Here is a 21,757-nt window from a genome sequence, read left to right on the forward strand (position 1 = left end):
TCTCGCCGGGGTCTCTCGTGATGGTCTCTCGGGGGGTTTCTCACACAGATTCCGTGGGTCACTCGCGTAAGTTCAAGGGGTTTCTCACACCGATTTCGTAGGCCTCGCGGAACAGTATAAGGGATTTCTCACACCGATTTCCGAGGTCTCTTCCGGGTGTTGCAAAGGTTTCAAGCAGGAGTTCTTTTTTGGAGTGGTTTGAGTCAACAAAGTCAATTGTTGAGCTTTTTTTAGTCTGAGCTCGAGGTTTTAGAGCTTTTGAGCCATTATCGGGAATAAGTGTACTATTTGGCTAATGGCTTGGACGTTTAATTGTAAGGTCGGGATACTTTTGGTCGAAATAGACTTTAGACTATACAATCCAGGTTTCCAAAGTGAAAAACTTGGATTCCGTCGGGCAGAATTGCCAGGTAGGTCGGGGGAAGCCATTTGACGTAGCAGTGATGGGACTCCAGGACGAGGTCTCATAGGGACCAAGGCTACATCCGGCTGACCGATGGGAAGTTCGGGATACTTTTGGTCGAAATTGACCTTAGACTATACAATCCAGGTTTCCAAAGTGGAAAACTTGGATTCAGTCGGGCAGAATTGCCAGGAAGGTCGGGGGAAGCCATTTGACTTAGCAGTGATTGGACACCAGGGCGAGGTCTCATAGGTTCCAAGGCTACATCCGGCTGACCGATGGGAAGTTCGGGATACTTTTGGTCGAAATTGACTTTGGAATATACAATCCAGGTTTCCAAAGTGCAAAACTTGGATTCCGTCGGGCAGAATTGCCAGGAAGGTCGGGGGAAGCCATTTGACTTAGCAGTGATTGGACACCAGGGCGAGGTCTCATAGGGACGAAGGCTACATCCGGCTGACCGATGGGAAGGTCTGGATACTTATGGTCGAAAATGACTTTAGACTATACAAACCAGGTTGCCAAAGTGGAAAACTTGGTTTCCGTCGGCCAGAATTGCCAGGAAGGTCGGGGGTAGCCATTTGACTTAGCAGTGATGGGACTCCAGGACGATGTCTCATAGGGACCAAGGCTACATCCGGCTGACCGATGGGAAGGTCGGGATACTTTTGGTCGGAATTGACTTTAGACTATACAAACCAGGTTTACAAAGTGGAAAACTTGGATTCCGTCGTCCAGAATTGCCAGGAAGGTCGGGGGTAGCCATTTGACTTAGCAGTGATGGGACTCCAGGACGAGGTCTTATGGGGACCAATGCTACATCCGGCTGACCGATGGGAAGTTCGGGATACTTTTGGTCGAAATTGACTTTAGACTATACAATCCAGGTTTCCAAAGTGCAAAACTTGGATTCCGTCGGGCAGAATTGCCAGGAAGGTCGGGGGTAGTCATTTGACTTAGCAGTGATGGGACTCCAGGACCATGTCTCATAGGTTCCAAGGCTACATCCGGCTGACCGATGGGAAGTTCGGGATACTTTTAGTCGAAATTGACTTTAGACTATACAAACCAGGTTTCCAATGTGGAAAACTTGGATTCCGTCTGCCGGAATTGCCAGGAAGGTCGGGGGAGCCATTTGTCTTAGCTGTGATGGAACTCCAGGACGAGGTCTCATAGGGACCAAGGCTACATCCGGCTGACCGATGGGAAGGTCGGGATACTTTTGGTCGAAATTGACTTCAGACTATACAAACCAGGTTTCCAAAGTGGAAAACTTGGATTCCGTCGGGCAGAATTGCCAGGAAGGTGGAGGAAGCCATTTGACTTAGCAGTGATGGGACTCCAGGACGAGGTCTCATAGGTTCCAAGGCTACATCCGGCTGACCGATGGGAAGTTCGGGATACTTTTGGTCGAAATTGACTTTAGACTAAACAATCCAGGTTTCCAAAGTGCAAAACTTGGATTCCGTCGGGCAGAATTGCCAGGAAGGTCGGGGGAAGCCATTTGACTTAGCAGTGATTGGACACCAGGGCGAGGTCTCATAGGTTCCAAGGCTACATCCGGCTGACCGATGGGAAGTTCGGGATACTTTTAGTCGAAATTGACTTTAGACTATACAAACCAGGTTTCCAATTTGGAAAACTTGGATTCCGTCGGCCGGAATTGCCAGGAAGGTCGGGGGAGCCATTTGACTTAGCTGTGATGGGACTCCAGGACGAGGTCTCATAGGGACCAAGGCTACATCCGGCTGACCGATGGGAAGGTCTGGATACCTTTGGTCGAAATTGACTTTAGACTATATAATCGACGTTTCCAAAGTGCAAAACTTGGATTCCGTCGGGCAGAATTGCCAGGAAGGTCGGGGGTAGCCATTTGACTTAGCAGTGATGGGACTCCAGGACGAGATCTCATAGGGACCAAGGCTACATCCGGCTGACCGATGGGAAGGTCGGGATACTTTTGGTCGAAATTGACTTTAGACTATACAATCCAGGTTTCCAAACTTTAAAACTTGGATTCCGTCAGGCAGAATTGCCAGAAAGGTCGGGGGTAGCCATTTGACTTAGCAGTGATGGGACTCCAGGAAGAGGTCTCATAGGTTCCAAGGCTACATCCGGCTGACCGATGGGAAGGTCGGGATACTTTTGGTCGGAATTGACTTCAGACTATACAAACCAGGTTTCCAAAGTGCAAAACTTGGATTCCGTCGGGCAGAATTGCCAGGAACGTCGCGGGTAGTGATTTGACTTGGCAGTGATGGGACTCCAGGACGAGGTCTCATAGGTTCCAAGGCTACATCCGGCTGACCGATGGGAAGTTCGGGATACTTTTAGTCGAAATTGACTTTAGACTATACAAACCAGGTTTCCAATGTGGAAAACTTGGATTCCGTCGGCCGGAATTGCCAGGAAGGTCGGGGGAGCCATTTGACTTAGCTGTGATGGGACTCCAGGACGAGGTCTCATAGGGACCAAGGCTACATCCGGCTGACCGATGGGAAGGTCTGGATACCTTTGGTCGAAATTGACTTTAGACTATACAATCCAGGTTTCCAAAGTTTAAAACTTGGATTCCGTCAGGCAGAATTGCCAGGAAGGTCGGGGGTAGCCATTTGACTTAGCAGTGATGGGACTCCAGGACGAGGTCTCATAGGTTCCAAGGCTACATCCGGCTGACCGATGGGAAGGTCTGGATACTTTTGGTCGAAATTGACTTTAGACTATTCAAACCAGGTTTCCAAAGTGGAAAACTTGGATTCCGTCGGGCAGAATTGCCAGGAAGGTCGGGGGTAGCCATTTGACTTAGCAGTGATGGGACTCCAGGACGATGTCTCATAGCGACGAAGGCTACATCCGGCTGACCGATGGGAAGGTCTGGATACTTTTGGTCGAAATTGACTTTAGACTATACAATCCAGGTTTCCAAAGTGAAAAACTTGGATTCCGTCGGGCAGAATTGCCAGGTAGGTCGCGGGAAGCCATTTGACGTAGCAGTGATGGGACTCCAGGACTAGGTCTCATAGGTTCCAAGGCTACATCCGGCTGACCGATGGGAAGTTCGGGATACTTTTGGTCGAAATTGACTTCAGACTATAGAAACCAGGTTTCCAAAGTGCAAAACTTGGATTCCGTCGGGCAGAATTGCCAGGAACGTCGCGGGTAGTGATTTGACTTGGCAGTGATGGGACTCCAGGACGAGGTCTCATAGGTTCCAAGGCTACATCCGGCTGACCGATGGGAAGTTCGGGATACTTTTAGTCGAAATTGACTTTAGACTATACAAACCAGGTTTCCAATGTGGAAAACTTGGATTCCGTCGGCCGGAATTGCCAGGAAGGTCGGGGGAGCCATTTGACTTAGCTGTGATGGGACTCCAGGACGAGGTCTCATAGGGACCAAGGCTACATCCGGCTGACCGATGGGAAGGTCGGGATACTTTTGGTCGAAATTGACTTTAGACTATACAATCCAGGTTTCCAAAGTTCAAAACTTGGATTCCGTCAGGCAGAATTGCCAGGAAGGTCGGGGGTAGCCATTTGACTTAGCAGTGATGGGACTCCAGGACGATGTCTCATAGGGACCAAGCCTACATCCGGCTGACCGATGGGAAGGTCTGGATACCTTTGGTCGATATTGACTTTAGACTATACAATCCAGGTTTCCAAAGTGCAAAACTTGGATACCGTCGGGCAGAATTGCCAGGAAGGTCGGGGGTAGCCATTTGACGTAGCAGTGATGGGACTCCAGGAGGAGGTCTCATAGGGACCAAGGCTACATCCGGCTGACCGATGGGAAGTTCGGGATACTTTTGGTCGAAATTGACTTTGGACTATACAATCCAGGTTTCCAAAGTGCAAAACTTGGATTCCGTCGGGCAGAATTGCCAGGAAGGTCGGGGGTAGCCATTTGACTTAGCAGTGATGGGACTCCAGGACGATGTCTCATAGGGACGAAGGCTACATCCGGCTGACCGATGGGAAGTTAGGGATACTTTTGGTCGAAATTGACTTTAGACTATACAAACCAGGTTTCCAAAGTGGAAAACTTGGATTCCGTCGGGCAGAATTGCCAGGAAGGTGGAGGAAGCCATTTGACTTAGCAGTGATGGGACTCCAGGACGAGGTCTCATAGGTTCCAAGGATACATCCGGCTGACCGATGGGAAGTTCGGGATACTTTTGGTCGAAATTGACTTTAGACTAAACAATCCAGGTTTCCAAAGTGCAAAACTTGGATTCCGTCGGGCAGAATTGCCAGGAAGGTCGGGGGTAGCCATTTGACTTAGCAGTGATGGGACTCCAGGACGAGGTCTAATAGCGACCAAGGCTACATCCGGCTGACCGATGGGAAGGTCGGGATACTTTTGGTCGGAATTGACTTCAGACTATACAAACCAGGTTTCCAAAGTGCAAAACTTGGATTCCGTCGGGCAGAATTGCCAGGAACGTCGCGGGTAGTGATTTGACTTGGCAGTGATGGGACTCCAGGACGAGGTCTCATAGGTTCCAAGGCTACATCCGGCTGACCGATGGGAAGTTCGGGATACTTTTAGTCGAAATTGACTTTAGACTATACAAACCAGGTTTCCAATGTGGAAAACTTGGATTCCGTCGGCCGGAATTGCCAGGAAGGTCGGGGGAGCCATTTGACTTAGCTGTGATGGGACTCCAGGACGAGGTCTCATAGGGACCAAGGCTACATCCGGCTGACCGATGGGAAGGTCTGGATACCTTTGGTCGAAATTGACTTTAGACTATATAATCGAGGTTTCCAAAGTGCAAAACTTGGATTCCGTCGGGTAGAATTGCCAGGAAGGTCGGGGGTAGCCATTTGACGTAGCAGTGATGGGACTCCAGGAGGAGGTCTCATAGGGACCAAGGCTACATCCGGCTGACCGATGGGAAGGTCGGGATACTTTTGGTCGAAATTGACTTTAGACTATACAAACCAGGTTTCCAAAGTGGAAAACTTGGATTCCGTCGGGCAGAATTGCCAGGAAGGTGGAGGAAGCCATTTGACTTAGCAGTGATGGGACTCCAGGACGAGGTCTCATAGGTTCCAAGGCTACATCCGGCTGACCGATGGGAAGTTCGGGATACTTTTGGTCGAAATTGACTTTAGACTAAACAATCCAGGTTTCCAAAGTGCAAAACTTGGATTCCGTCGGGCAGAATTGCCAGGAAGGTCGGGGGAAGCCATTTGACTTAGCAGTGATTGGACACCAGGGCGAGGTCTCATAGGTTCCAAGGCTACATCCGGCTGACCGATGGGAAGTTCGGGATACTTTTAGTCGAAATTGACTTTAGACTATACAAACCAGGTTTCCAATTTGGAAAACTTGGATTCCGTCGGCCGGAATTGCCAGGAAGGTCGGGGGAGCCATTTGACTTAGCTGTGATGGGACTCCAGGACGAGGTCTCATAGGGACCAAGGCTACATCCGGCTGACCGATGGGAAGGTCTGGATACCTTTGGTCGAAATTGACTTTAGACTATATAATCGAGGTTTCCAAAGTGCAAAACTTGGATTCCGTCAGGCAGAATTGCCAGGAAGGTCGGGGGTAGCCATTTGACTTAGCAGTGATGGGACTCCAGGACGAGGTCTAATAGCGACCAAGGCTACATCCGGCTGACCGATGGGAAGGTCGGGATACTTTTGGTCGGAATTGACTTCAGACTATACAAACCAGGTTTCCAAAGTGCAAAACTTGGATTCCGTCCGGCAGAATTGCCAGGAACGTCGCGGGTAGTGATTTGACTTGGCAGTGATGGGACTCCAGGACTAGGTCTCATAGGTTCCAAGGCTACATCCGGCTGACCGATGGGAAGTTCGGGATACTTTTAGTCGAAATTGACCTTAGACTATACAAACCAGGTTTCCAATGTGGAAAACTTGGATTCCGTCGGCCGGAATTGCCAGGAAGGTCGGGGGAGCCATTTGACTTAGCTGTGATGGGACTCCAGGACGAGGTCTCATAGGGACCAAGGCTACATCCGGCTGACCGATGGGAAGGTCTGGATACCTTTGGTCGAAATTGACTTTAGACTATATAATCGAGGTTTCCAAAGTGCAAAACTTGGATTCCGTCGGGTAGAATTGCCAGGAAGGTCGGGGGTAGCCATTTGACGTAGCAGTGATGGGACTCCAGGAGGAGGTCTCATAGGGACCAAGGCTACATCCGGCTGACCGATGGGAAGGTCGGGATACTTTTGGTCGAAATTGACTTTAGACTATACAAACCAGGTTTCCAAAGTGGAAAACTTGGATTCCGTCGGGCAGAATTGCCAGGAAGGTGGAGGAAGCCATTTGACTTAGCAGTGATGGGACTCCAGGACGAGGTCTCATAGGTTCCAAGGCTACATCCGGCTGACCGATGGGAAGTTCGGGATACTTTTGGTCGAAATTGACTTTAGACTAAACAATCCAGGTTTCCAAAGTGCAAAACTTGGATTCCGTCGGGCAGAATTGCCAGGAAGGTCGGGGGAAGCCATTTGACTTAGCAGTGATTGGACACCAGGGCGAGGTCTCATAGGTTCCAAGGCTACATCCGGCTGACCGATGGGAAGTTCGGGATACTTTTAGTCGAAATTGACTTTAGACTATACAAACCAGGTTTCCAATTTGGAAAACTTGGATTCCGTCGGCCGGAATTGCCAGGAAGGTCGGGGGAGCCATTTGACTTAGCTGTGATGGGACTCCAGGACGAGGTCTCATAGGGACCAAGGCTACATCCGGCTGACCGATGGGAAGGTCTGGATACCTTTGGTCGAAATTGACTTTAGACTATATAATCGAGGTTTCCAAAGTGCAAAACTTGGATTCCGTCAGGCAGAATTGCCAGGAAGGTCGGGGGTAGCCATTTGACTTAGCAGTGATGGGACTCCAGGACGAGGTCTAATAGCGACCAAGGCTACATCCGGCTGACCGATGGGAAGGTCGGGATACTTTTGGTCGGAATTGACTTCAGACTATACAAACCAGGTTTCCAAAGTGCAAAACTTGGATTCCGTCCGGCAGAATTGCCAGGAACGTCGCGGGTAGTGATTTGACTTGGCAGTGATGGGACTCCAGGACTAGGTCTCATAGGTTCCAAGGCTACATCCGGCTGACCGATGGGAAGTTCGGGATACTTTTAGTCGAAATTGACTTTAGACTATACAAACCAGGTTTCCAATGTGGAAAACTTGGATTCCGTCGGCCGGAATTGCCAGGAAGGTCGGGGGAGCCATTTGACTTAGCTGTGATGGGACTCCAGGACGAGGTCTCATAGGGACCAAGGCTACATCCGGCTGACCGATGGGAAGGTCTGGATACCTTTGGTCGAAATTGACTTTAGACTATATAATCGAGGTTTCCAAAGTGCAAAACTCGGATTCCGTCGGGTAGAATTGCCAGGAAGGTCGGGGGTAGCCATTTGACGTAGCAGTGATGGGACTCCAGGAGGAGGTCTCATAGGGACCAAGGCTACATCCGGCTGACCGATGGGAAGGTCGGGATACTTTTGGTCGAAATTGACTTTAGACTATACAGACCAGGTTTCCAAAGTGGAAAACTTGGATTCCGTCGGGCAGAATTGCCAGGAAGGTCGGGGGTAGCCATTTGACTTAGCAGTGATGGGACTCCAGGACGAGGTCTAATAGCGACCAAGGCTACATCCGGCTGACCGATGGGAAGGTCGGGATACTTTTGGTCGGAATTGACTTCAGACTATACAAACCAGGTTTCCAAAGTGCAAAACTTGGATTCCGTCGGGCAGAATTGCCAGGAACGTCGCGGGTAGTGATTTGACTTGGCAGTGATGGGACTCCAGGACGAGGTCTCATAGGTTCCAAGGCTACATCCGGCTGACCGATGGGAAGTTCGGGATACTTTTAGTCGAAATTGACTTTAGACTATACAAACCAGGTTTCCAATGTGGAAAACTTGGATTCCGTCGGCCGGAATTGCCAGGAAGGTCGGGGGAGCCATTTGACTTAGCTGTGATGGGACTCCAGGACGAGGTCTCATAGGGACCAAGGCTACATCCGGCTGACCGATGGGAAGGTCTGGATACCTTTGGTCGAAATTGACTTTAGACTATATAATCGAGGTTTCCAAAGTGCAAAACTTGGATTCCGTCGGGTAGAATTGCCAGGAAGGTCGGGGGTAGCCATTTGACGTAGCAGTGATGGGACTCCAGGAGGAGGTCTCATAGGGACCAAGGCTACATCCGGCTGACCGATGGGAAGGTCGGGATACTTTTGGTCGAAATTGACTTTAGACTATACAAACCAGGTTTCCAAAGTGGAAAACTTGGATTCCGTCGGGCAGAATTGCCAGGAAGGTGGAGGAAGCCATTTGACTTAGCAGTGATGGGACTCCAGGACGAGGTCTCATAGGTTCCAAGGCTACATCCGGCTGACCGATGGGAAGTTCGGGATACTTTTGGTCGAAATTGACTTTAGACTAAACAATCCAGGTTTCCAAAGTGCAAAACTTGGATTCCGTCGGGCAGAATTGCCAGGAAGGTCGGGGGAAGCCATTTGACTTAGCAGTGATTGGACACCAGGGCGAGGTCTCATAGGTTCCAAGGATACATCAGGCTGACCGATGGGAAGTTCGGGATACTTTTAGTCGAAATTGACTTTAGACTATACAAACCAGGTTTCCAATTTGGAAAACTTGGATTCCGTCGGCCGGAATTGCCAGGAAGGTCGGGGGAGCCATTTGACTTAGCTGTGATGGGACTCCAGGACGAGGTCTCATAGGGACCAAGGCTACATCCGGCTGACCGATGGGAAGGTCTGGATACCTTTGGTCGAAATTGACTTTAGACTATATAATCGAGGTTTCCAAAGTGCAAAACTTGGATTCCGTCAGGCAGAATTGCCAGGAAGGTCGGGGGTAGCCATTTGACTTAGCAGTGATGGGACTCCAGGACGAGGTCTAATAGCGACCAAGGCTACATCCGGCTGACCGATGGGAAGGTCGGGATACTTTTGGTCGGAATTGACTTCAGACTATACAAACCAGGTTTCCAAAGTGCAAAACTTGGATTCCGTCCGGCAGAATTGCCAGGAACGTCGCGGGTAGTGATTTGACTTGGCAGTGATGGGACTCCAGGACTAGGTCTCATAGGTTCCAAGGCTACATCCGGCTGACCGATGGGAAGTTCGGGATACTTTTAGTCGAAATTTACTTTAGACTATACAAACCAGGTTTCCAATGTGGAAAACTTGGATTCCGTCGGCCGGAATTGCCAGGAAGGTCGGGGGAGCCATTTGACTTAGCTGTGATGGGACTCCAGGACGAGGTCTAATAGCGACCAAGGCTACATCCGGCTGGACAATGGAAAGGTCGGGATACATTTGGTCGAAATTGATTTTAGAATATACAATCCAGATTTCCAAAGTACAAAACTTGGATTCCGTCGGGCAGAATTGCCAGGAAGGTCGGGGGTAGCCATTTGACTTAGCAGTGATGGGACTCCAGGACGATGTCTCATAGGGACGAAGGCTACATCCGGCTGACCGATGGGAAGGTCGGGATACTTTTGGTCGAAATTAACTTTAGACTAAACAATCCAGGTTTCCATAGTGGAAAACTTGGATTCCGTCGGCCAGAATTGCCAGGAAGGTCGGGGGTAGCCATTTGACTTAGCAGTGATGGGACTCCAGGACGAGGTCTAATAGCGACCAAGGCTACATCCGGCTGGACAATGGAAAGGTCGGGATACATTTGGTCGAAATTGATTTTAGAATATACAATCCAGATTTCCAAAGTACAAAACTTGGATTCCGTCGGGCAGAATTGCCAGGAATGTCGGGGGTAGCCATTTGACATATCAGTGATGGGACTCCAGGACGATGTCTCATAGGGACCACTGGTGGCCACACAGGGCCGGGTAGTTCCAGGGAGAACCAGGGAGCACCAGGGGAGCTCAGGAGTGATCAGTATCGCCTGTGTGGCTGTCTTCTTTCTTGAGTCTGAAATAATGGAGTATCCCACGGCGGATGATCGACGTCTTCTTTCGCACGCTTAATTCTAACGCAGTTCAGTCGCAACGCTTCGCTTTTATTATACAATCATCGCAGTGTAGGGAGAGAATCAAGGAAGAAGTCCTTGATTCAGTCATTCGAATCAGAGAAGAAGTCTCTGATTCAGCAAAGCAAAGTTAGGGGATACAATCTTAATTCTAACTTAGTTTCGCCGCACGAAACTACGCACTGGTCGCAGATATGCCGAGCAATCATCGGACCAAGAAGCGAAGGGAGCGAATCAAGGAAGAAGTCCTTGATTCGGCGATTGGAGAAATCAGAGAAGAAGTCTCTGATTGAAAAAGGAGGGTGACGCGAGCAAACCGCGATCAACCGGCCAGACTACAGTCCCGAGTTACGATGCTCGTCCTCTTTCGGATCAGCGGACGACGACGTACTCTTCTTAGGCGCCCGTTAACTTCCCAACGCCCGGCCCTGTGGCTAGGCCACAGGACTAGGGGCGGATTACGAAGAAGTAGGATCCTAGGAAGAGCAGTGCCGTGGGTCGTCGGCGCGAGCACCACCCGGCCCACGGTGTGGCCGTCATGATCTTACTCGCGAGGCCGAACACCGAGGTACGTGAACTGCAGACCGACCGGCGTCACACGGCCCGATGCACTTGCAAACATGGTCAAGCGAACCGGATAGATGGAAACGAGCGGAGTGAGAATGAAGCTAAAGAATAACTACTCGGCATATTTCACACAATTCGCAGCTATTGGCCTAGCAACACCCTCGATAGAAGCTACTCTTCGGCGATGCTACTAGTTTCCAGGTCCACCACGTGGAGGTTGCTGCGAGAGACCCTGGGAGGTGGGTGGAAAACACAATTCCACCGACCTCCCTCCTTATTCTAAACCTTATGCTAAACGCAGTCGTCGGTATCGCACTTAAAAATAATCCCACGTCGGCTGTCTTCTTTCTTGAGTCTGAAATAAGGGAGTATCCCACGGCGGATGATCGACGTCTTCTTTCGCACGCTTAATTCTAACGCAGTTCAGTCGCAACGCTTCGCTTTTATTATACAATCATCGCAGTGTAGGGAGAGAATCAAGGAAGAAGTCCTTGATTCAGTCATTCGAATCAGAGAAGAAGTCTCTGATTCAGCAAAGCAAAGTTAGGGGATACAATCTTAATTCTAACTTAGTTTCGCCGCACGAAACTACGCACTGGTCGCAGATATGCCGAGCAATCATCGGACCAAGAAGCGAAGGGAGCGAATCAAGGAAGAAGTCCTTGATTCGGCGATTGGAGAAATCAGAGAAGAAGTCTCTGATTGAAAAAGGAGGGTGACGCGAGCAAACCGCGATCAACCGGCCAGACTACAGTCCCGAGTTACGATGCTCGTCCTCTTTCGGATCAGCGGACGACGACGTACTCTTCTTAGGCGCCCGTTAACTTCCCAACGCCCGGCCCTGTGGCTAGGCCACAGGACTAGGGGCGGATTACGAAGAAGTAGGATCCTAGGAAGAGCAGTGCCGTGGGTCGTCGGCGCGAGCACCACCCGGCCCACGGTGTGGCCGTCATGATCTTACTCGCGAGGCCGAACACCGAGGTACGTGAACTGCAGACCGACCGGCGTCACACGGCCCGATGCACTTGCAAACATGGTCAAGCGAACCGGATAGATGGAAACGAGCGGAGTGAGAATGAAGCTAAAGAATAACTACTCGGCATATTTCACACAATTCGCAGCTATTGGCCTAGCAACACCCTCGATAGAAGCTACTCTTCGGCGATGCTATTAGTTTCCAGGTCCACCACGTGGAGGTTGCTGCGAGGGACCCTGGGAGGTGGGTGGAAAACACAATTCCACCGACCTCCCTCCTTATTCTAAACCTTATGCTAAACGCAGTCGTCGGTATCGCACTTAAAAATAATCCCACGTCGGCTGTCTTCTTTCTTGAGTCTGAAATAAGGGAGTATCCCACGGCGGATGATCGACGTCTTCTTTCGCACGCTTAATTCTAACGCAGTTCAGTCGCAACGCTTCGCTTTTATTATACAATCATCGCAGTGTAGGGAGAGAATCAAGGAAGAAGTCCTTGATTCAGTCATTCGAATCAGAGAAGAAGTCTCTGATTCAGCAAAGCAAAGTTAGGGGATACAATCTTAATTCTAACTTAGTTTCGCCGCACGAAACTACGCACTGGTCGCAGATATGCCGAGCAATCATCGGACCAAGAAGCGAAGGGAGCGAATCAAGGAAGAAGTCCTTGATTCGGCGATTGGAGAAATCAGAGAAGAAGTCTCTGATTGAAAAAGGAGGGTGACGCGAGCAAACCGCGATCAACCGGCCAGACTACAGTCCCGAGTTACGATGCTCGTCCTCTTTCGGATCAGCGGACGACGACGTACTCTTCTTAGGCGCCCGTTAACTTCCCAACGCCCGGCCCTGTGGCTAGGCCACAGGACTAGGGGCGGATTACGAAGAAGTAGGATCCTAGGAAGAGCAGTGCCGTGGGTCGTCGGCGCGAGCACCACCCGGCCCACGGTGTGGCCGTCATGATCTTACTCGCGAGGCCGAACACCGAGGTACGTGAACTGCAGACCGACCGGCGTCACACGGCCCGATGCACTTGCAAACATGGTCAAGCGAACCGGATAGATGGAAACGAGCGGAGTGAGAATGAAGCTAAAGAATAACTACTCGGCATATTTCACACAATTCGCAGCTATTGGCCTAGCAACACCCTCGATAGAAGCTACTCTTCGGCGATGCTACTAGTTTCCAGGTCCACCGCGTGGAGGTTGCTGCGAGGGACCCTGGGAGGTGGGTGGAAAACACAATTCCACCGACCTCCCTCCTTATTCTAAACCTTATGCTAAACGCAGTCGTCGGTATCGCACTTAAAAATAATCCCACGTCGGCTGTCTTCTTTCTTGAGTCTGAAATAAGGGAGTATCCCACGGCGGATGATCGACGTCTTCTTTCGCACGCTTAATTCTAACGCAGTTCAGTCGCAACGCTTCGCTTTTATTATACAATCATCGCAGTGTAGGGAGAGAATCAAGGAAGAAGTCCTTGATTCAGTCATTCGAATCAGAGAAGAAGTCTCTGATTCAGCAAAGCAAAGTTAGGGGATACAATCTTAATTCTAACTTCGTTTCGCCGCACGAAACTACGCACTGGTCGCAGATATGCCGAGCAATCATCGGACCAAGAAGCGAAGGGAGCGAATCAAGGAAGAAGTCCTTGATTCGGCGATTGGAGAAATCAGAGAAGAAGTCTCTGATTGAAAAAGGAGGGTGACGCGAGCAAACCGCGATCAACCGGCCAGACTACAGTCCCGAGTTACGATGCTCGTCCTCTTTCGGATCAGCGGACGACGACGTACTCTTCTTAGGCGCCCGTTAACTTCCCAACGCCCGGCCCTGTGGCTAGGCCACAGGACTAGGGGCGGATTACGAAGAAGTAGGATCCTAGGAAGAGCAGTGCCGTGGGTCGTCGGCGCGAGCACCACCCGGCCCACGGTGTGGCCGTCATGATCTTACTCGCGAGGCCGAACACCGAGGTACGTGAACTGCAGACCGACCGGCGTCACACGGCCCGATGCACTTGCAAACATGGTCAAGCGAACCGGATAGATGGAAACGAGCGGAGTGAGAATGAAGCTAAAGAATAACTACTCGGCATATTTCACACAATTCGCAGCTATTGGCCTAGCAACACCCTCGATAGAAGCTACTCTTCGGCGATGCTACTAGTTTCCAGGTCCACCGCGTGGAGGTTGCTGCGAGGGACCCTGGGAGGTGGGTGGAAAACACAATTCCACCGACCTCCCTCCTTATTCTAAACCTTATGCTAAACGCAGTCGTCGGTATCGCACTTAAAAATAATCCCACGTCGGCTGTCTTCTTTCTTGAGTCTGAAATAAGGGAGTATCCCACGGCGGATGATCGACGTCTTCTTTCGCACGCTTAATTCTAACGCAGTTCAGTCGCAACGCTTCGCTTTTATTATACAATCATCGCAGTGTAGGGAGAGAATCAAGGAAGAAGTCCTTGATTCAGTCATTCGAATCAGAGAAGAAGTCTCTGATTCAGCAAAGCAAAGTTAGGGGATACAATCTTAATTCTAACTTAGTTTCGCCGCACGAAACTACGCACTGGTCGCAGATATGCCGAGCAATCATCGGACCAAGAAGCGAAGGGAGCGAATCAAGGAAGAAGTCCTTGATTCGGCGATTGGAGAAATCAGAGAAGAAGTCTCTGATTGAAAAAGGAGGGTGACGCGAGCAAACCGCGATCAACCGGCCAGACTACAGTCCCGAGTTACGATGCTCGTCCTCTTTCGGATCAGCGGACGACGACGTACTCTTCTTAGGCGCCCGTTAACTTCCCAACGCCCGGCCCTGTGGCTAGGCCACAGGACTAGGGGCGGATTACGAAGAAGTAGGATCCTAGGAAGAGCAGTGCCGTGGGTCGTCGGCGCGAGCACCACCCGGCCCACGGTGTGGCCGTCATGATCTTACTCGCGAGGCCGAACACCGAGGTACGTGAACTGCAGACCGACCGGCGTCACACGGCCCGATGCACTTGCAAACATGGTCAAGCGAACCGGATAGATGGAAACGAGCGGAGTGAGAATGAAGCTAAAGAATAACTACTCGGCATATTTCACACAATTCGCAGCTATTGGCCTAGCAACACCCTCGATAGAAGCTACTCTTCGGCGATGCTATTAGTTTCCAGGTCCACCACGTGGAGGTTGCTGCGAGGGACCCTGGGAGGTGGGTGGAAAACACAATTCCACCGACCTCCCTCCTTATTCTAAACCTTATGCTAAACGCAGTCGTCGGTATCGCACTTAAAAATAATCCCACGTCGGCTGTCTTCTTTCTTGAGTCTGAAATAAGGGAGTATCCCACGGCGGATGATCGACGTCTTCTTTCGCACGCTTAATTCTAACGCAGTTCAGTCGCAACGCTTCGCTTTTATTATACAATCATCGCAGTGTAGGGAGAGAATCAAGGAAGAAGTCCTTGATTCAGTCATTCGAATCAGAGAAGAAGTCTCTGATTCAGCAAAGCAAAGTTAGGGGATACAATCTTAATTCTAACTTAGTTTCGCCGCACGAAACTACGCACTGGTCGCAGATATGCCGAGCAATCATCGGACCAAGAAGCGAAGGGAGCGAATCAAGGAAGAAGTCCTTGATTCGGCGATTGGAGAAATCAGAGAAGAAGTCTCTGATTGAAAAAGGAGGGTGACGCGAGCAAACCGCGATCAACCGGCCAGACTACAGTCCCGAGTTACGATGCTCGTCCTCTTTCGGATCAGCGGACGACGACGTACTCTTCTTAGGCGCCCGTTAACTTCCCAACGCCCGGCCCTGTGGCTAGGCCACAGGACTAGGGGCGGATTACGAAGAAGTAGGATCCTAGGAAGAGCAGTGCCGTGGGTCGTCGGCGCGAGCACCACCCGGCCCACGGTGTGGCCGTCATGATCTTACTCGCGAGGCCGAACACCGAGGTACGTGAACTGCAGACCGACCGGCGTCACACGGCCCGATGCACTTGCAAACATGGTCAAGCGAACCGGATAGATGGAAACGAGCGGAGTGAGAATGAAGCTAAAGAATAACTACTCGGCATATTTCACACAATTCGCAGCTATTGGCCTAGCAACACCCTCGATAGAAGCTACTCTTCGGCGATGCTATTAGTTTCCAGGTCCACCACGTGGAGGTTGCTGCGAGGGACCCTGGGAGGTGGGTGGAAAACACAATTCCACCGACCTCCCTCCTTATTCTAAACCTTATGCTAAACGCAGTCGTCGGTATCGCACTTAAAAATAATCCCACGTCGGCTGTCTTCTTTCTTGAGTCTGAAATAAGGGAGTATCCCACGGCGGATGATCGACGTCTTCTTTCGCACGCTTAATTCTAACGCAGTTCAGTCGCAACGCTTCGCTTTTATTATACAATCATCGCAGTGTAGGGAGAGAATCAAGGAAGAAGTCCTTGATTCAGTCATTCGAATCAGAGAAGAAGTCTCTGATTCAGCAAAGCAAAGTTAGGGGATACAATCTTAATTCTAACTTAGTTTCGCCGCACGAAACTACGCACTGGTCGCAGATATGCCGAGCAATCATCGGACCAAGAAGCGAAGGGAGCGAATCAAGGAAGAAGTCCTTGATTCGGCGATTGGAGAAATCAGAGAAGAAGTCTCTGATTGAAAAAGGAGGGTGACGCGAGCAAACCGCGATCAACCGGCCAGACTACAGTCCCGAGTTACGATGCTCGTCCTCTTTCGGATCAGCGGACGACGACGTACTCTTCTTAGGCGCCCGTTAACTTCCCAACGCCCGGCCCTGTGGCTAGGCCACAGGACTAGGGGCGGATTACGAAGAAGTAGGATCCTAGGAAGAGCAGTGCCGTGGGTCGTCGGCGCGAGCACCACCCGGCCCACGGTGTGGCCGTCATGATCTTACTCGCGAGGCCGAACACCGAGGTACGTGAACTGCAGACCGACCGGCGTCACACGGCCCGATGCACTTGCAAACATGGTCAAGCGAACCGGATAGATGGAAACGAGCGGAGTGAGAATGAAGCTAAAGAATAACTACTCGGCATATTTCACACAATTCGCAGCTATTGGCCTAGCAACACCCTCGATAGAAGCTACTCTTCGGCGATGCTATTAGTTTCCAGGTCCACCACGTGGAGGTTGCTGCGAGGGACCCTGGGAGGTGGGTGGAAAACACAATTCCACCGACCTCCCTCCTTATTCTAAACCTTATGCTAAACGCAGTCGTCGGTATCGCACTTAAAAATAATCCCACGTCGGCTGTCTTCTTTCTTGAGTCTGAAATAAGGGAGTATCCCACGGCGGATGATCGACGTCGTCTTTCGCACGCTTAATTCTAACGCAGTTCAGTCGCAACGCTTCGCTTTTATTATACAATCATCGCAGTGTAGGGAGAGAATCAAGGAAGAAGTCCTTGATTCAGTCATTCGAATCAGAGAAGAAGTCTCTGATTCAGCAAAGCAAAGTTAGGGGATACAATCTTAATTCTAACTTAGTTTCGCCGCACGAAACTACGCACTGGTCGCAGATATGCCGAGCAATCATCGGACCAAGAAGCGAAGGGAGCGAATCAAGGAAGAAGTCCTTGATTCGGCGATTGGAGAAATCAGAGAAGAAGTCTCTGATTGAAAAAGGAGGGTGACGCGAGCAAACCGCGATCAACCGGCCAGACTACAGTCCCGAGTTACGATGCTCGTCCTCTTTCGGATCAGCGGACGACGACGTACTCTTCTTAGGCGCCCGTTAACTTCTCAACGCCCGGCCCTGTGGCTAGGCCACAGGACTAGGGGCGGATTACGAAGAAGTAGGATCCTAGGAAGAGCAGTGCCGTGGGTCGTCGGCGCGAGCACCACCCGGCCCACGGTGTGGCCGTCATGATCTTACTCGCGAGGCCGAACACCGAGGTACGTGAACTGCAGACCGACCGGCGTCACACGGCCCGATGCACTTGCAAACATGGTCAAGCGAACCGGATAGATGGAAACGAGCGGAGTGAGAATGAAGCTAAAGAATAACTACTCGGCATATTTCACACAATTCGCAGCTATTGGCCTAGCAACACCCTCGATAGAAGCTACTCTTCGGCGATGCTACTAGTTTCCAGGTCCACCACGTGGAGGTTGCTGCGAGGGACCCTGGGAGGTGGGTGGAAAACACAATTCCACCGACCTCCCTCCTTATTCTAAACCTTATGCTAAACGCAGTCGTCGGTATCGCACTTAAAAATAATCCCACGTCGGCTGTCTTCTTTCTTGAGTCTGAAATAAGGGAGTATCCCACGGCGGATGATCGACGTCTTCTTTCGCACGCTTAATTCTAACGCAGTTCAGTCGCAACGCTTTGCTTTTATTATACAATCATCGCAGTGTAGGGAGAGAATCAAGGAAGAAGTCCTTGATTCAGTCATTCGAATCAGAGAAGAAGTCTCTGATTCAGCAAAGCAAAGTTAGGGGATACAATCTTAATTCTAACTTAGTTTCGCCGCACGAAACTACGCACTGGTCGCAGATATGCCGAGCAATCATCGGACCAAGAAGCGAAGGTAGCGAATCAAGGAAGATGTCCTTGATTCGGCGATTGGAGAAATCAGAGAAGAAGTCTCTGATTGAAAAAGGAGGGTGACGCGAGCAAACCGCGATCAACCGGCCAGACTACAGTCCCGAGTTACGATGCTCGTCCTCTTTCGGATCAGCGGACGACGACGTACTCTTCTTAGGCGCCCGTTAACTTCCCAACGCCCGGCCCTGTGGCTAGGCCACAGGACTAGGGGCGGATTACGAAGAAGTAGGATCCTAGGAAGAGCAGTGCCGTGGGTCGTCGGCGCGAGCACCACCCGGCCCACGGTGTGGCCGTCATGATCTTACTCGCGAGGCCGAACACCGAGGTACGTGAACTGCAGACCGACCGGCGTCACACGGCCCGATGCACTTGCAAACATGGTCAAGCGAACCGGATAGATGGAAACGAGCGGAGTGAGAATGAAGCTAAAGAATAACTACTCGGCATATTTCACACAATTCGCAGCTATTGGCCTAGCAACACCCTCGATAGAAGCTACTCTTCGGCGATGCTACTAGTTTCCAGGTCCACCACGTGGAGGTTGCTGCGAGAGACCCTGGGAGGTGGGTGGAAAACACAATTCCACCGACCTCCCTCCTTATTCTAAACCTTATGCTAAACGCAGTCGTCGGTATCGCACTTAAAAATAATCCCACGTCGGCTGTCTTCTTTCTTGAGTCTGAAATAAGGGAGTATCCCACGGCGGATGATCGACGTCTTCTTTCGCACGCTTAATTCTAACGCAGTTCAGTCGCAACGCTTCGCTTTTATTATACAATCATCGCAGTGTAGGGAGAGAATCAAGGAAGAAGTCCTTGATTCAGTCATTCGAATCAGAGAAGAAGTCTCTGATTCAGCAAAGCAAAGTTAGGGGATACAATCTTAATTCTAACTTAGTTTCGCCGCACGAAACTACGCACTGGTCGCAGATATGCCGAGCAATCATCGGACCAAGAAGCGAAGGGAGCGAATCAAGGAAGAAGTCCTTGATTCGGCGATTGGAGAAATCAGAGAAGAAGTCTCTGATTGAAAAAGGAGGGTGACGCGAGCAAACCGCGATCAACCGGCCAGACTACAGTCCCGAGTTACGATGCTCGTCCTCTTTCGGATCAGCGGACGACGACGTACTCTTCTTAGGCGCCCGTTAACTTCCCAACGCCCGGCCCTGTGGCTAGGCCACAGGACTAGGGGCGGATTACGAAGAAGTAGGATCCTAGGAAGAGCAGTGCCGTGGGTCGTCGGCGCGAGCACCACCCGGCCCACGGTGTGGCCGTCATGATCTTACTCGCGAGGCCGAACACCGAGGTACGTGAACTGCAGACCGACCGGCGTCACACGGCCCGATGCACTTGCAAACATGGTCAAGCGAACCGGATAGATGGAAACGAGCGGAGTGAGAATGAAGCTAAAGAATAACTACTCGGCATATTTCACACAATTCGCAGCTATTGGCCTAGCAACACCCTCGATAGAAGCTACTCTTCGGCGACGCTACTAGTTTCCAGGTCCACCACGTGGAGGTTGCTGCGAGGGACCCTGGGAGGTGGGTGGACATTGAATTCCACCGACCTCCCTTTCTAAATCTAATACTTATGTTTATCGCACTTATTCTATCGCTCTTAATGTTATACTAAGCCCTCGGCGGCTGTCTTCTTTCTTGAGTCTATTCTGAAATATTTGTAAAATGGCAACAAGGGAATTGTAAATTAACCACAGTAGCACAAAATTAAAATTGTATTAAGAGAAAATGAATAATATGACAAACGAACATTAGATTACAATTAGATTATAAATTGATTATGGTGGGAACTGAAATAAGTAGATGTTAATTAAATGGTACAGAAGGGTTTGTGTAGTAACACATTTTACCGTCTGCATCAAAACGATTAAAGTTATGTAAATCAGAAGTACAATTAAATTAAGCTGAAAATAAAATTATACTGATATTAAAGTAAATGGAGGGAAAAAGGAAAGGAACTTTTTACCGAGCGTATTCTTCGAGCAGCAAGATTGCACGTTAAAGGGTTGCTTCTATGCTCTACCCCCATAGAAGTAGAATCTTCTAATCCCCTCAGTCCACTCTGCAACAGAAACTGTCTTGCTCGATTAGTAGCTGAATATAATTTAAGAAATTTAGCCTAAATCCTAAAACCTTAATATTCCCTGAAACAGAAGCACCAAGGATTAAATAAAGTAAATTAAAATTAATAAAGATACCATTTTCGCCATACAATTGCATCTCATATTCCTCTCAAGCTTCTCTGCAACAGAAACTCACTTATTAGATAGTAAATTTTATTCTTCTACAGGGATATGAATATAAGGAGGGATGTTAAAAAAATGGGACTGTCCACTCTCTATTACACGTGCTATAAAAATCGCGGGAGTGGACCATCTCTTTCGCAACACTAATTTAAAGAATGTTCAAATATTTCAATAATAAACGCGAGAGGTGCATTACTGTTCGCCACGGTAATAAAATATGCAAAGGTCTCAATAAGAAACGCGAAAACTGTATAATTAATCGCAACGCTACTTTAGAAATATAAAATTAAAACGCGGGGGTTTCAGTATCGATCGCAACTCTAATTTATTTAATATGGAATGGATAACTCGCGTGCACCAGTTTCATTATACGCAACGCTACGTTTAAGATCATGGGGCAGCCAATTCGGCTGCGAGGAACCACTGTTCGCAGTAATGCGAACTGCTTTGTGGTTCTTATGGTTTCAGCATACTTTTGAGCATTTTATACAACGCAACTCTAAGACAACGCGAAAAATTATTGTCGCGACACTAAGAAGAACGCGGAAGATCGGTATCGCAACGCTACTTTAATCAATGAGAGTTATATTTAATAAAGAGTATTCTATCAAACGCGTTTATTCAATTCTTCGCAACGCTATCTCAAAATCAAGACAACTACGTGCTAGTTAACATAATCTAGCTTTATATTCAATAGTATTAAACTCAAACGCGATCAGTGTCTGTCATACGCGAAGTTAATTCTAAAATAATATCAGAAAACAAGTATAAAAATCAATTGTAATCGAAATCGCGATTATATCATTCGCAACTCTACTTCAAACCGCAATATTTATTTCGCAACGCTAATTAAAAGTCGCGAAATGCCCATTGCTGGTCGTTGGGGCGGCTATGGCCAGCCCGATGCAGCTACAACTACTTCTACTACTACCACCACCATTTCTATTAAAGCTAAAGTGAGTGCAGTGACAAAGTAGTAACATA

The sequence above is a fragment of the Nomia melanderi genome, chromosome 2 (genome assembly GCF_051020985.1).
Source record: "Nomia melanderi isolate GNS246 chromosome 2, iyNomMela1, whole genome shotgun sequence".
Lineage (NCBI taxonomy): Eukaryota > Metazoa > Arthropoda > Insecta > Hymenoptera > Halictidae > Nomia > Nomia melanderi.